Source organism: Podarcis bocagei (genome assembly GCF_964188305.1).
Source record: "Podarcis bocagei genome assembly, chromosome: 1".
Lineage (NCBI taxonomy): Eukaryota > Metazoa > Chordata > Lepidosauria > Squamata > Lacertidae > Podarcis > Podarcis bocagei.
This window is the reverse complement of record NC_138125.1, coordinates 124,719,831-124,733,759: the sequence shown is the minus strand read 5'-3', so window position 1 is coordinate 124,733,759 and position 13,929 is coordinate 124,719,831. Positions and strand designations below refer to the sequence as shown.

The 13,929-nt window shown below is 40.2% G+C and overlaps 1 long non-coding RNA gene across 1 annotated transcript; it reads left to right on the top strand.

Moving 5' to 3' along the window:
* The first annotated feature begins 417 nt into the window (after positions 1–417).
* On the top strand, positions 418–4,459 carry LOC308585204. Its single transcript, XR_014007147.1, has 2 exons — positions 418–2,194; positions 2,388–4,459. It is a non-coding gene; the product is annotated as an uncharacterized lncRNA (long non-coding RNA).
* The last annotated feature ends 9,470 nt before the right edge of the window (positions 4,460–13,929 follow it).

Sequence of the window (13,929 nt, the reverse complement as noted above, 5' to 3'; positions counted from 1 at the left end):
CTATATTATTACCGTATTTTTCACTCCATAGGGCGCACCTAGTTTTAAAAAAGGGAAACATTGACAGCTATGGGTGTAATGTGTCCAAAGCCCTTACCACATTCTAAAAATCCATCAATATATGGCAATGACAATATTGTAGAAACTATAATGCTGCGGCTAAAGAATGCATTACACACAAAACTGCAGCCAAGCTGATGCATTAGAAAACACCATTAAAATATGGACTATCTCCATGTTTCACAATCTGAAAACATTCTTCTTCTTTCCTGTATTATTATTATTATTATTATTATTATTATTATGCCTAAGCACTCACAGGATACTAAAAACTGAGAACAATGATCACTTTAAACAACAGAACAAAGGAGGAGCTGTTTAGGTTTCAACTACATTGATCCACAAAGAAAACTTTTTTTAAAAAAGATATTTATTAAAGTTTCCAAAGTATTACAAAAAGAAAAAAAGAAAAAGAGAAAATACAAAATAAAAACAGTTAAAAACAATTCAATCTTTCTGTATCTTATCTTTCATTTGCTTGTTTCCCAGACCTCCTCACACCTCCCTTTTTTGTATTCCAGTTCAATTTATTGGTTCAGCAAATCCTTTCCCTCTTTGTTTTTATCCTGATCTTTAATCTTAATATATTATAACTTTAGAATATCACCTGTTAACAATCCATTTTTACATATTCCTAACATTACTGCTAAAAACCACTTAACTTCAATCCAACATCATTCTAACATTCATTAATTTTGCAATATTTCTGTAAATAGTCTTTAAATTTCTTCCAATCTTCTTCCACCGACTCTTCTCCCTGGTCTCCGATTCTGCTGGTAATTTCCGCCAGTTCCATATAGTCCATCACCTTCATCTGCCATTCTTCCAGGGTGGGTAGATCTTGTGTCTTCCAATATTTTGCAATGAGTATTCTTGCTGCTGTTGTTGCATACATAAAAAAAGTTCTGTCCTTCTTTAGCACCCATTGGCTGACCATGCCCAGGAGAAAGGCCTCTGGTTTCTTCAGGAAGGTATATTTAAATACCTTTTTCATTTCATTATATATCATCTCCCAGAAAGCCTTAATCCTTGGGCACGTCCACCAAAGGTGAAAGAATGTACCTTCAGTTTCTTTACATTTCCAACATTTGTTATCGGGCAAATGATAGATTTTTGCAAGCTTGACTGGTGTCATGTACCACCTGTAGATCATTTTCATAATATTCTCTCTTAAGGCATTACATGCCGTAAACTTCATACCTGTGGTCCATAACTGTACCCAGTCAGCCATCATAATGTTATGTCCAACGTCTTGTGCCCATTTAATCATAGCAGATTTCACCATTTCATCCTGAGTATTCCATTTCAGCAGCAAGTTATACATCCTTGACAAAGTCTTAGTTTTGGGATCTAACAGTTCTATTTCCAATTTTGATTTTTCCACCTGGAATCCATTTTTTTTGTCCAAATTGTATGCCTCCATTATTTGATAATAATGAAGTCAGTCTCGCACTTTGTTTTTTAATTTTTCAAAACTCTGCAATTTCAATTTATCTCCCTCTTGTTCCAAAATTTCCCAATATTTCGGCCATTTGGCCTCCATATTGAGTTTTTTCTGAGCCTTCGCTTCCATCGGTGACAACCACCTTGGGGTTTTATTTTCAAGTAGGTCCTTATATCTTATCCAGACATTAAACAATGCTTTCCTGACAATATGGTTTCTAAATGCTTTATGTGCTTTGACCTTATCATACCATAAATATGCATGCCATTCAAATACATTATTAAAACCTTCTAAATCCAAGATGTCTGTGTTTTCAAGAAGCAGCCATTCTTTCAACCAGCAAAAAGTTGCTGATTCATAATAAAGTTTAAGGTCTGGCAGGGCAAATCCACCTCTTTCCTTTGCATCCGTTAGTATTTTAAATTTTATTCTAGGCTTCTTGTCCTGCCAGACAAATCTAGAAATGTCTCTCTGCCACTTCTTGAAACAATCCATTTTATCCAAAATTTGCAATGTTTGAAACAAAAATAACATTCTAGGCAATACATTCATTTTTATCGCAGCAATACGGCCTAGCAGTGAAAGCTTCAAATTTGACCAAATTTCTAAATCTTTTTTCCCTTCCGTCCAGCATTTTTCATAATTGTCTTTAAATAAGTTCCCATTTTTAGCTGTCATGTTAACCCCCAGGTATTTCACTTTCTTAACCACTGTTAAGCCTGTCTCGTTCTGAAACCTCTCTCTCTCAATCGCTGTTAAATTTTTCTCTAAAACCTTTGTTTTTGACTTATTCAGTTTAAATCCTGCAACCTGACCAAATTCTTGAATCAGTTCCAAAACTCTTTGAGTACTAGATTCTGGCTCCTGTAATGTCAATACTAAGTCATCTGCAAATGCTCTCAGTTTGTACTGTTTAGCTCCGACTTGTATACCTTTAACCAACTGGTCCCTTCTAATCATATTCAACAGGACCTCCAGGACCGATATAAAAAGCAATGGGGAAATTGGGCAACCTTGTCGTGTCCCCTTTTCTATCTTAAATTCCTCCGTCACCACATTGTTAACAATTAATTTGGCCTTTTGTTCAGAATAAATTGCACTTATACCATTTCCAAAACCTTCACCTACCCCCATCCCCTGTAAGTTCTTCTTCATAAAACTCCAAGAAATATTGTCAAAAGCTTTCTCCGCATCCACAAATATCAAAACTGCCTTGGTATTAATATTCACTTGTAGTTTTTCTAAAATATTAATTATGTTTCTCAAATTGTCAGACAAGTGTCTACCCGGGAGAAAGCCTGCTTGGTCTTTATGAATCTCCTCCACCAGCACTTTTTTCAATCTTTTGGCCAAAATATCTGCAAAAATTTTATAATCCACATTAAGCAGTGATATGGGGTGGTAGTTCTTAAGCTGAGTCTTTTCAGTCTCTGTTTTCGGTATAAGTGTGATATACGCTTCCTTCCACGACTCTGGTGCCCTTTTCCCTTCCAATATTTCATTACAGACTTCCTTTAAAGGTTGTACTAACCATTCTTTTAAGGATCTGTAATATCTAGAAGTCAGTCCATCTGGTCCTGGAAATTTGCCTAATTGCATATTCTGAATGGCACCTTCTACCTCCTGTTCAGTTATTTTATAATTCAACGTTAATTTACTTTCTTGGGAGATTTTTTGTAATGCATTTATCTTCAAAAATCGATCTATATCAATTTCTTTCTGTGGCCCTTGTGTATATAATTGTTTAAAGTACCTCTGGAAACAGTTTCTAATCTCGGCTGGGTTCTGTATGTTCTTTCCTTCCACTTCTAAATTTATAATAGTGTTTCATTTTTGTCTTTTTTTCATTTGCCAGGCCAACAATTTCCCACATTTGTTAGCTGACTCAAATGTCTTTTGTCTCATTTGTTTAATTTTCCATTCTATTTCCTGATTCATCATTTTCATATATTGTACTTGATATAACTTTATTTCTCTCAAGATCTCTTGCGATTTTGGTTTTGCTCTCAATTTCTTCTCACTTTCCTTTATTTTCTCCAAAATTTTGTCTTTCTTCTCATTTTGGCTTCTCTTCTTTATTGCATTCTGTTGTATCAAGAACCCTCTCATAACCGCTTTGCTTGCGTCCCAGATTACTCTTTTTTCAACATTAGTATTCATGTTTATCTCGAAATAATCTCTCAGGGTTTTTTGGGCCTTCTTAGTCACTTCTTCATCTCTAAATAAGGTGTCATTCATCCTCCATCTGAAAGAGCCAGTTGGTGTTAGTTTCATCTCCATCTTCACAGCATTATGGTTGGAGCAGGTTCTTGGACAAATTTCCACTTTCCTTGTCTTTGGTGCCATTCCTCTAGTTACCCATATTTGGTCAATTCTTGTCCATGTCATTTTGGCTTCAGAAAAGAAGGTTCCCTCTCTTCCCAAGGGATTCTTTGTTCTCCAGATATCAACTAAGTCCAAGTTGTCTGTCATCTCAAAGAATGTTTTCGGTAATCTACCATCCTTGGTGACTACCTGTCTTTGTGCCTTGTCCATATTTGTAGATACCACTCCATTCATATCCCCCATCAAAATCAGATTATAATCCAAATAGTCCATCAAGGTCTCATGCAACTTTTTAAAGAATTCAGATTTCCCCTCATTAGGTGCATAAACTCCTACTATCAGAAATTTCTCTCCTTGTATTTCAATCTCAATTGCCACAAATCTTCCTTGGTCATCTTTAAAGATAAATTTCGGTAATAAACTCTCCTTTGCATAAATCACTTGTTGTTGTTGCTTAGTCGTGTCCGACTCTTCATGACCCCATGGACCAGAGCACGCCAGGCATCTCTGTCCTCCACTACCTCCCGCAGTTTGGTCAAACTCATGCTGGTAACCTCGAAAACACTATCCAACCATCTCGTCCTCTGTCGCCCCCTTCTCCTTGTGCCCTCCATCTTTCCCAGCATCAGTGTCTTCTCCAGGGAGTCTTCTCTTCTCATCAGGTGGCCAAAGTACTCGAGCCTCAGCTTCACAATCTGTCCTTCCAGTGAGCGCATAAATCACTACTCCTCTTTTTTTAACTTTATCCGATGAGATAAACTCCTGACCCAGTCTTTTATTAATCAATACTTTTCTATGTAGCCTTATCACATGTGTTTTCTGTAGACAAATCAAGTCCAATTGTTCCTTTTTTAATAAATGAAAAATTCTTTTCCTTTTCTGGGGGGAGTTAAGACCATTACAATTCCAGCTTAATAGTTGCAGAGCCATGATGTGGTTGCTTTGCTTTTCCTCCAACTGCACCAAGTGTTTGTTCTTGTTCTGTCGGTGGTGTCACTTTCTCTGAACTATGCAGTCCAAAAGATAATTTTTCTATGTCTAGTATTCCTCTTTCCAGTGCTCTTAGCTCTTCTCCAGATTCTTTCTGCAGGTCTTCTCCGTGATCTTTCAAAAATCTTTCTTTGTCGTCCACTGATCTTATCTTTATCTTCCTTCCTTTGAAGCTAAAAGATAGGCCTTGGGGAAATTCCCACCTAAAAACAATTCTGTTACTTCTCAACAGGGCGACCAGATTTCCGTAGTTGGACCTTAGTTCCAAAAGATGTTTCGGAATGTCTTTAAATATCTCCACTCTTGACTGATGTATTTCCAAGGTCTTCTGGAAATGCAGACTCAAGATTTTGTCTCTCTCCTCTTTTGTTCGGAGGGTAATCAAACAGTCTCTCACCTTGTTCTTCTCCCCCCCCCCCTCTTCCAAGCCTCACTATCTTGAATTCTTCCTTCTCCAAATCTGGTTTCCAGAAGTCTGCAAATTCCTGCATAAGAAAGTCAATCAAATTGTCTTTCTCAAGTTCAGGTACAGCCCTGATCCTCAAATTCATTTGTTTCTCCTTCAATTCAATCATAGACAACATTGACCTGTGGTCCTCAAGTTGCCTATATATCGGTGGTATCTTCTCTTCAGCAGCAGCTGCTATCTCCTTTGCTTCTTCAGCTGTCTTTCGGGTCAAAGTAGATTCCTGTAGCAGTTTCTCAGTAGTTTCTGTATTAGTGTTCACCTTCTGTCCCAAATTATTAATGCTTGTAGTGTTTTGATCAATTTTAACTGATGCTTCAGCTACTTGTTTATTTGTTTCAGCCACTTGTTTACTTAGATTTTCCAAAGATTCATTAATTTTAGCTAGTGCCAAAGCTAAAACATCTTCAGATGTCATTCCTTTTGGTTTAGATTGTACAGGTGCAGCCCCTGATGGTACAGAGGGGCCAGATGTTGATGCTCTTCGCTGCAACCCGGTGTCTGTGCGGAAAGATCTACCAGACCTCGTTGTTTTTTCTTGAAGCAACTCTATCTTTTCTTTTCCATCTGCCATAACACTCTAGTTAAAACCCAAGGTCAGTCCCACGGCCAGAGTTTGTTTTAAAGTGGAAAATTCCCCTGGCCCAGTTGTTATTGTAACAGTTTCAAACTTCCTCTAGGGGGACACAGTAGCAGTCAGAACTTGTTACCTTAAAGAAAATAATTTTTTTTATCCCCCAATTCAGAAAATAGACGCCAGTTTCAATTTCACTTAATTCCCAGTTACTTTAAAACCAGGAGAAGCCAGCCAGAAACACTGTATCTCTCTTGCAGAGTTAGCTGTCAAAAAGTACTCTATTTACCAACAGCGCTTTTCACAGTACGGCATTCCTATTGTCCATTGGCAGTCCGTTCCCAGGTTTTAAGCGATGGATTTCAGCTTCCTTTCCTCTCTTTTTTGCAGGAAAATACAGTTCAAACCTTTTCCCCCTCCTCTCCTGCAACTGGGGGGGGGGATCGCTTGTTTGATGTTAGGATTATAATCCTTTTCAAACGTCTTTCAAGGTTTTAGCTTACAGTCTCTTTGCTTTGATCTATTTACAAGAAACGGAAGGCGGACTTCCTGTTTATACCTCCCCACTTTGGTACCGAATCAAGCCTTTTTTTCTTCCTTTATTTCCAATTTTATCCTACTCACGGGTAGTTGCTTTTTATAGCCGAATTGACACAGGAAAAAGTCAGTGCTCTCCGGTAACGGCTGTGTGGCTTCACTCCGCGGAAGAAGCAGTTGACTCACAGCACCGCGCCGCTCGCCCCGCTTCGCTCCGGAGCCCGTAGTTGGGTTCCTTTGCAAATTGGGGGGGCACAAAAGGTGCCCGCTGAGTCCCACGCTCACAGGCTTCACCCGCCTGTGATTTTTGAAGGGTCCCCGCTTCACTGCAGCGGTGCAGACCCGATTCCCGCAGATCTGGTCCCTCAGAGTCAGAGGGAATCCGCCATTACCGAAAGGGGGTATGGTGCTTTAAGTGGTGGATTGGGCCCTCAACTCAGCCATGAAGCTCCCTCTCAGCCTAACCCAGGCTTCCTCAACCTCGGCCCTCCAGATGTTTTGAGACTACAATTCCTATCCTCCCTGACCACTGGTCCTGATAGCTAGGGATCATGGGAGTTGTAGGCCAAAAACATCAGGAGGGCCGAGGGTGAGGAAGCCTAACCCTACCTCACAGGGGTGTTGCGAGGATGAAATTGAGAGGAGAACCATTTACATCACCTTGAGAGGAAAGGTGGGATATAAATAATAAATAGTATGGGTGGATCTACACACGGGGGGGGGGGACGTGCTATAAAAAAGTCAGAAATTAAACCGTTATAACAAAAGGGAAAAAACGCTATGGGAAATTGCGTATAATTTTCTTTTATTCTCTGGCGCCATCTGGTGTTGCATGTTTATAATGCATTCAAAACTGTGTTTCCTTACTAATGTAATGAAGCAGACTGTTCACTAATGGTAGGGTTGCCATATTCCAAGAAGCAAAAATCAGGACACAAAAAGTTGTTGTTATGTACTGAGTTGAATAGGATCCAAAATGCAGGAGTCGGATTGGTCCTAGGACAAGAGGATTCAGACTGCAGCAGTCTGATTGGTCCTAGAACAATAGGATTCAGAATGCAGCAGTCTGATTGGTCCTAGAACAACAGGATTCAGAATGCAGCAGTCTGATTGGTCCACATGAGCCACACAATCCAGCTCCAGGTGGAAGTGAATCCGCAACCTTATTGGCCTACAGGAGAATCCCGGAATTAGCCAATCACGTGGGGCCCATTGTGTAAATAATGTATATAAGGCAGACATTCTGGGGGAACTGGCATTCCTCCTCACCGCTATGAGCAGAATAAAGAGCATGAAATCCACTCTCGACTACGAGTATATTTCAGTTGTTGAGACTTTTTTCTCTTTCGGAAAGTCGTTAAGCTTTTTTGTGCAAAGTTTCAAAAACCCGGACATTTTGCCGATTTCCTGAAATCCCCCCCGGGCGCTATTTCTGTCATTGGCAATCCTAGCTAATGGGGATTTCTGCCTTTAGAAAAGATGGAATTGGTTGTGAATTGGATGGAATTTGGAGGTCTACCCTTTGTGGCTTTTTGTGACCTGCGAATTAGGCGTAGGTCTTCAAAACTCTCCTCTTCCTTCTTAGGAGAAAAGTGACCTATGGTGAACAATGGTTCCTCCAATTCTTCTCATTCAGAGCATTCAGAGGGTCGCAAAGAGGCTTTCGCACTCTTGAAATCCTCTGAATCATCTGATTCAGGACCAGGACCTTCATCAGTGGGTGTGGGTTGTTGCGGCAGCTGTGGCTGTTGCTGCTGCTGCTGCTGTGGCTGTTGCCTATCCTCAGTCTCATCACTGTCATCAGGATAACATTGGAAAATTCCCACATTCTCCCCCCACTTGGCATTGAACTCAACACTTCTTGTGAGCCTAATTGTCTTAGAGTCAGTCATCATTATTCTGTAAGAACCTTTCTGATAACCTAGAAAGATACCATGCAATCCATGCTTGCCTAACTTGGAGCTTTGTGGTGTGTGAACCCACATGTCAGAACCAAAAATTCTCATGTGTTTGATGTAAGGCTTCTTGCCAAACATCTTCTCATAGGAGGTACAACCAATCGCTGAAGATAACCTGCGGTTATAACTGTAAACAAAACAAGAGAGAGATTCGGCCCAATAACTCTCTGGAAGATTTGCATCATGCAGCAAGGTTTTTAACCCTTGAAGCAATGTTTGATTTGCCCTCTCGCAAAGTCCATTCTGCCATGGCGAGCAAGGACTAGACAAATTGTGTTGAATTCCTTTCTCAGTCAGAAAAGCTTCAAACTGCTGAGAAGTGAATTCCCCCCCCCCCCCGCGATCAGTGAAATTTTTTTATCTTCTTACCATGCACATTTTCCAACCAAGCACAGAATTCCTTGAACCTTGGAAAAGCCTCTGATTTCTGCTCGAGATTGTAGACATAAATATACCTAGAAAATACATCAATGAGAACCATGAAGTACCTGTTTCCACCCAAAGAGGGCGATAGTGGACCAACCAAATCAGTATGAACAACCTGGTATGGTTCTGTAGCTTGCCTACTAGACACCTTACCTTTCGCAGCCATTTTCACCTTGTTTGCTGCGCATGCCTTACACTTCATGTGGTACCTGCAGGGTTTAATAGTCATACCTTCAACCAAGGCAGGCATTTTAGATACTGCCTCAAAATGCAAATGACCAAATTTCCTGAGAAAATCATGAATACATCCTGCATGCAAACTTTTGTTAGAACCTGCAATGCAACAAGTTTCTTTTTTTAATTTTAAATGATATTTATTAGAGGTTTAATAGTTACAGAAAAAAGAAAAAAGAGACAATAAAAAATTACAATACATCAAAAATAAAAACAAAAACAAAAAACAATACAACAAAACAATAAGAAAAACAATAACATTTAAAAACACATCCAATATTTCCATATCTTTGCTTTTCATTTACTTGTTTCATCAACCTCCTCACACCTCCCTTTTTTGTATTCTAGTTCAGTTAGCTATTTCAGCAAATCCTTTCCATCTTTCTCAATTTTTGTTCTATAATTTATCTTAGCACAATCTGACCTTAAGTTTTCCACTTTGGCCAATTAACAGTCTATTTTTACTTAATTCTTTATAACATTTCTGCTAATGCCATATAACTTCATTCCAACATCCTTCTAACATTCATTAATTTTGCAATATTTCTGTAAATATACTTTAATTTTTTTCCAATCTTCTTCCACCAACTCTTCTCCCTGGTCTTGGATTCTGCCTGTCATTTCCGCCAATTCCATGTAGTCCATCAGCTTCATCTGCCATTCTTCCCGGGTGGGTAGATCTTGTGTCTTCCAATGCTTTGCGATAAGTATTCTTGCTGCTGTTGTAGCATACATAAAGTTCTATCCTTCTTTGGCACCAATTGGCCGACCATGCCCAGGAGAAAGGCCTCTGGTTTCTTCAGAAAGGTATATTTAAATACCTTTTTTATTTCATTATAGATCATCTCCCAGAAGTTCTTAATCCTTGGGTATGTCTACCAAAAGTGAAAGAATGTGCCTTCAGTCTCATTACATTTCCAGCATTTATTGTCGGGCAAATGGTAGATTTTTGCAAGCTTGACTGGTGTTATGTACCACCTATAAATCATTTTCATTAGATTCTCTTTTAAGGCATTACATGCCATAAACTTCATACCTGTGGTCCATAACTGTTCCCAGTCAGCCATCATAATGTTATGTCCAACATCTTGTGCCCATTTAAACATGGCAGATTTCACCGTTTCATCCTGAGTATTCCATTTCAATAGCAAGTTATACATTCTTGACAAATTCTTAACTTTGGGGTCTAACAATTCTGTTTCCAATTTTGATTTTTCCACCTGGAAACCTAGTTTTTTGTCCAAATTACATGCCTCCATTATTTGATAATAATGGAGCCAGTCTCGCACTCTGTTTTTTTAATTTTTCAAAACTCTGCAGTTTTAATGCAACAAGTTTCATCCTGCACAACATCATCATAATACAAAACAAACAAACAAACGACCAACATATTCAGCATGCAATACATAATTGTTTTTCTTTGTGATGGTGCACTTCTTGTTCTTGAAGGAAACGTCAATTTTCCGTTCATTCAGCTGTGCAACACTGAGTAGATTGTGTGCAGCACCTGGAACGTAGAGAACATCTTGTATCGATAAGTCCAAACTGTGAAGAACAACAGTTCCGTAGCCTTGACTGGGGATCGTGTGGTCATCCGCCTGGTGAATCGCACCTTCCTGCGGTGTAAAAGACATGAACAGTCGCTTGTCATTGCATAAGTGGTGCGTTGCGCCCGAATCCACCACGAAGAAAGATCTAGACGTCTTCTGGACCTTTGCAACCTTTGGAGTGAAGCGTGAGACCATTGCCTTGTGCTGCGTTGTCCTGGACACCGGACCTTTGCCTTTGCCTTTTCCACGTGTTGAGCTTTCACTGTGCTGCTCTGTCTTGGCCTTGGGAAATCTGCATTCCCTCTTCATATGGCCTAGACGTTCACACGAGTAGCATTTCACTGCCTTCAAAGCTTTGGCACCATCTGGTGGTTCCACTGCATTCTGGGATGACGTCTGTGATGACTCCCCCTTACCCATGCAGCTAGCACCTCACCTGTCTGCTTCATTCAGAACAACGGCAGTAAATGGGCTACCGTGAGCTGAGCAGTTGGCTGAACAGCAATCTGAGTGGCAACGGACTCCCAACTTGAACCCAAAGAATGTAGTATCATGAAGGAATACACAGCCTCTGGAAAGGTGAGTCCTCTCTGTTGCAGCTCATGTCTCAGATTCTGCATCTCCATCAGATGTGTACGAACATCTGCACCTTCAGCAAGTGCCATATCATGCAGCTTGGCATAGTAGAACAGAGAAGCACCAGCTTCTGTTCTCAAATGAGAATCTCTTAAAGCGTCCCAAATCTCTCTGGCTGAGGTCTTATTACGCAACAGACAGAGCTCTTATGGGGAGACTATCAATGTAAGAGTTCCCCTTGCTTTTGAATCCTTAGCTCTCCATTCATCTGTCAACGGAGCTGGGGGGGCATCTGTAATAACAGTAAACAGACCCTCTTTTCGCAGAAGAGCCTCTGTGTACAGCACCCTGTTCACGTAATTCTTCTTATTGAGCTTTGGAATCCCAAAAGCATCAGCCAGTCTTGCATTAGCCACCATTGCTGCTTTAAACAAGCTGCGTCTGTATACAGCTGCTTCATTCCAAAAGCACTTTTAAAAGTACTTTCGGTTTTCAAGCCTTTTAGCCTGTGCCACGGCAAACGGCTTTAAAGGTTCAAAGTCCAGCCATAAAGCCATTAATTAGGAGCTGGCAGGCTGCCCGGAGCAATGAGCACATACCTCTCATCAATCTTCTTGACGCGCAGAGCAGATAAGACCGTTCCATCTCTCTGTTCCTCTGCTGGCATTCCGATTCCATTTATCTGGGCCCATAACCAAAAATCTGAAGCTGATACAGGCTTATCTTATCTTGAGCCCAAGCAGAGTAGCCCACACAGCAGAAGGATAAGCAGTATGTGCCACATTCTTAACTTTATTTCCACTCTATGCTGAGAGAATACAAACATGCAGAAGCAACCTGTCTCTCTAACAAAGAAACCGAGAGAACACTGAAAAACAGGAAACCAGTGTACGTCACATCCAGTCTCCCATTCCCGTGGGAATCCAACAGCAACTCTGACTGTGGAATGCAAAACAATGTCTTGTGACTGCAGTTGCTGCTCAGTGAGGGAAATAGAAACCAACATCGGTCAGGTTCAACAAACCACACTTTCTCATCATATAGTCTCCTGACCAGTTCCCTACCTCTCTCCCCCTCCCTCTGCAAAAGTTCCATCAGGCAGTCTTCTGACAGGATTGCTTTAAAAAAATAAATGATGTGCCACCTTGGTGACTATGAACTTGATCAGAAACACACAGGAGAGAGGTGCTTAACCTGTTCCCCTCTGACTATTTTTTAAAATTATTATTAGCTCAGAAGCTATCTCTCAGCATCTTTTCCTCATGGGGCTAGAGACAGTAACTAGTAATAGCTCAGGCACACTCCCCCCTGCAATTCCTCGGCTCAAATTCACACCACACTCAGTTATTTCCATTTTTTAAAATGACACAGCGTTGGTTTGCCACGCAACATCTACTTTAGGGAAAAGAGCGAGTGAGAAGCAGAGCACAAAGATTTTCGGTCCATGTCCTGCTTTGACCTTTAGTTAATCTGCCTAGTGTTCTCTAATAACATGTTTTCATTTTATACAGTAGTAAATAGATCATCTGGGATTAAATTCAATTTTTGTGAAAATAGTAAAGATTCCCACCCCCTGGACCTGAGATCAGCTGTAGTGACCTACATAGGACCAGGAAGAACACACACACACACACACACACACACACACACACACACACAATATTGCATGCACATCTTAAAGGGTACCATGTATTCCTCCCCGCCCCAATACCAGATTTTTCCTGGATAGAGCCTTAACGTTGAAATCTTGTTCTGGCACTGAGCTTTCAAGAGCCGCAACTCAGATTAAGTGCCAACTCTCACACCAGTGATGCCTTCTAAGAACTGATATTATTTATTATTTAGTCATTAAAAAATATTTATATACTGCTATATCATAAAACTATATCAGAGTGGTTTACAACGATATAAAAACGTAAAGCCAAAGAATGAAACCATAAAAAGTTTAAGAAGAAGTTAAAAGCAAAATAAATTAAAAGCAAACATCAACAGACCTTTGTGGGGAAATGTACTCTTAATTGCCTGCATGGGCCTGGCAGAATAAAAAAAAGTTTTCAGCCGCCATTTAAAAGTCATCGCAGAAAGTGCCCTGAAATGCTCCCACTCTTTAAGAAAAAAATATTTTCAAGGTGGCTTACAGATCAAACAACAAATACAGATTAAGACAACAATGACAGTTTTGGATAGCAGAACAAAGCCACACAGGTAAAACTCAGCAAGCGCATGTTGTTTGTGCAAAAAAAGAAAAGAAAAGAAATAATTCCTGGATGCCAAGATCCAAGTTTGGGGAAAGTACTCTTTGGTGAGAGATCCCCAACAGAGATTTAAAAACGGAAAATATGCTGCAAAGTAAAGCATGGAACTATAGGCTGTGAAACCTTTAAAATGTGAGTGAGTTCCAAAATGCCCCCTTAAAAAAATTCTTTTCAGAGTTTCCCTCTTCCTCCAGCATAGGAAAAGATGGCAGATTTGGTAAGTTTAAAAAATGGTTTACTTACAAACTCTTCAAAGGTCAGATTCATGTGCTTCAGGATAATTGCACAGGCAGTAAAATTTAGCTGGCGCAACCATTTCAAACCTCTTCATACATTGAGCATCTCAAACAGGGGGGGGGACGGGGGACGGGACGGGACAAAAGCTTGATTACCTAGTTCCTTCACAGAGGAGGGGAAGTGGACATAGCCAAGCCTGGCAGGACTGCTTACTCTATAGTATTAACGCCTTCATGCATTAATTAGCCTTAAGCATGTTGGTTATATGAAGCTGGTTATCCCACACACATTAAAAAA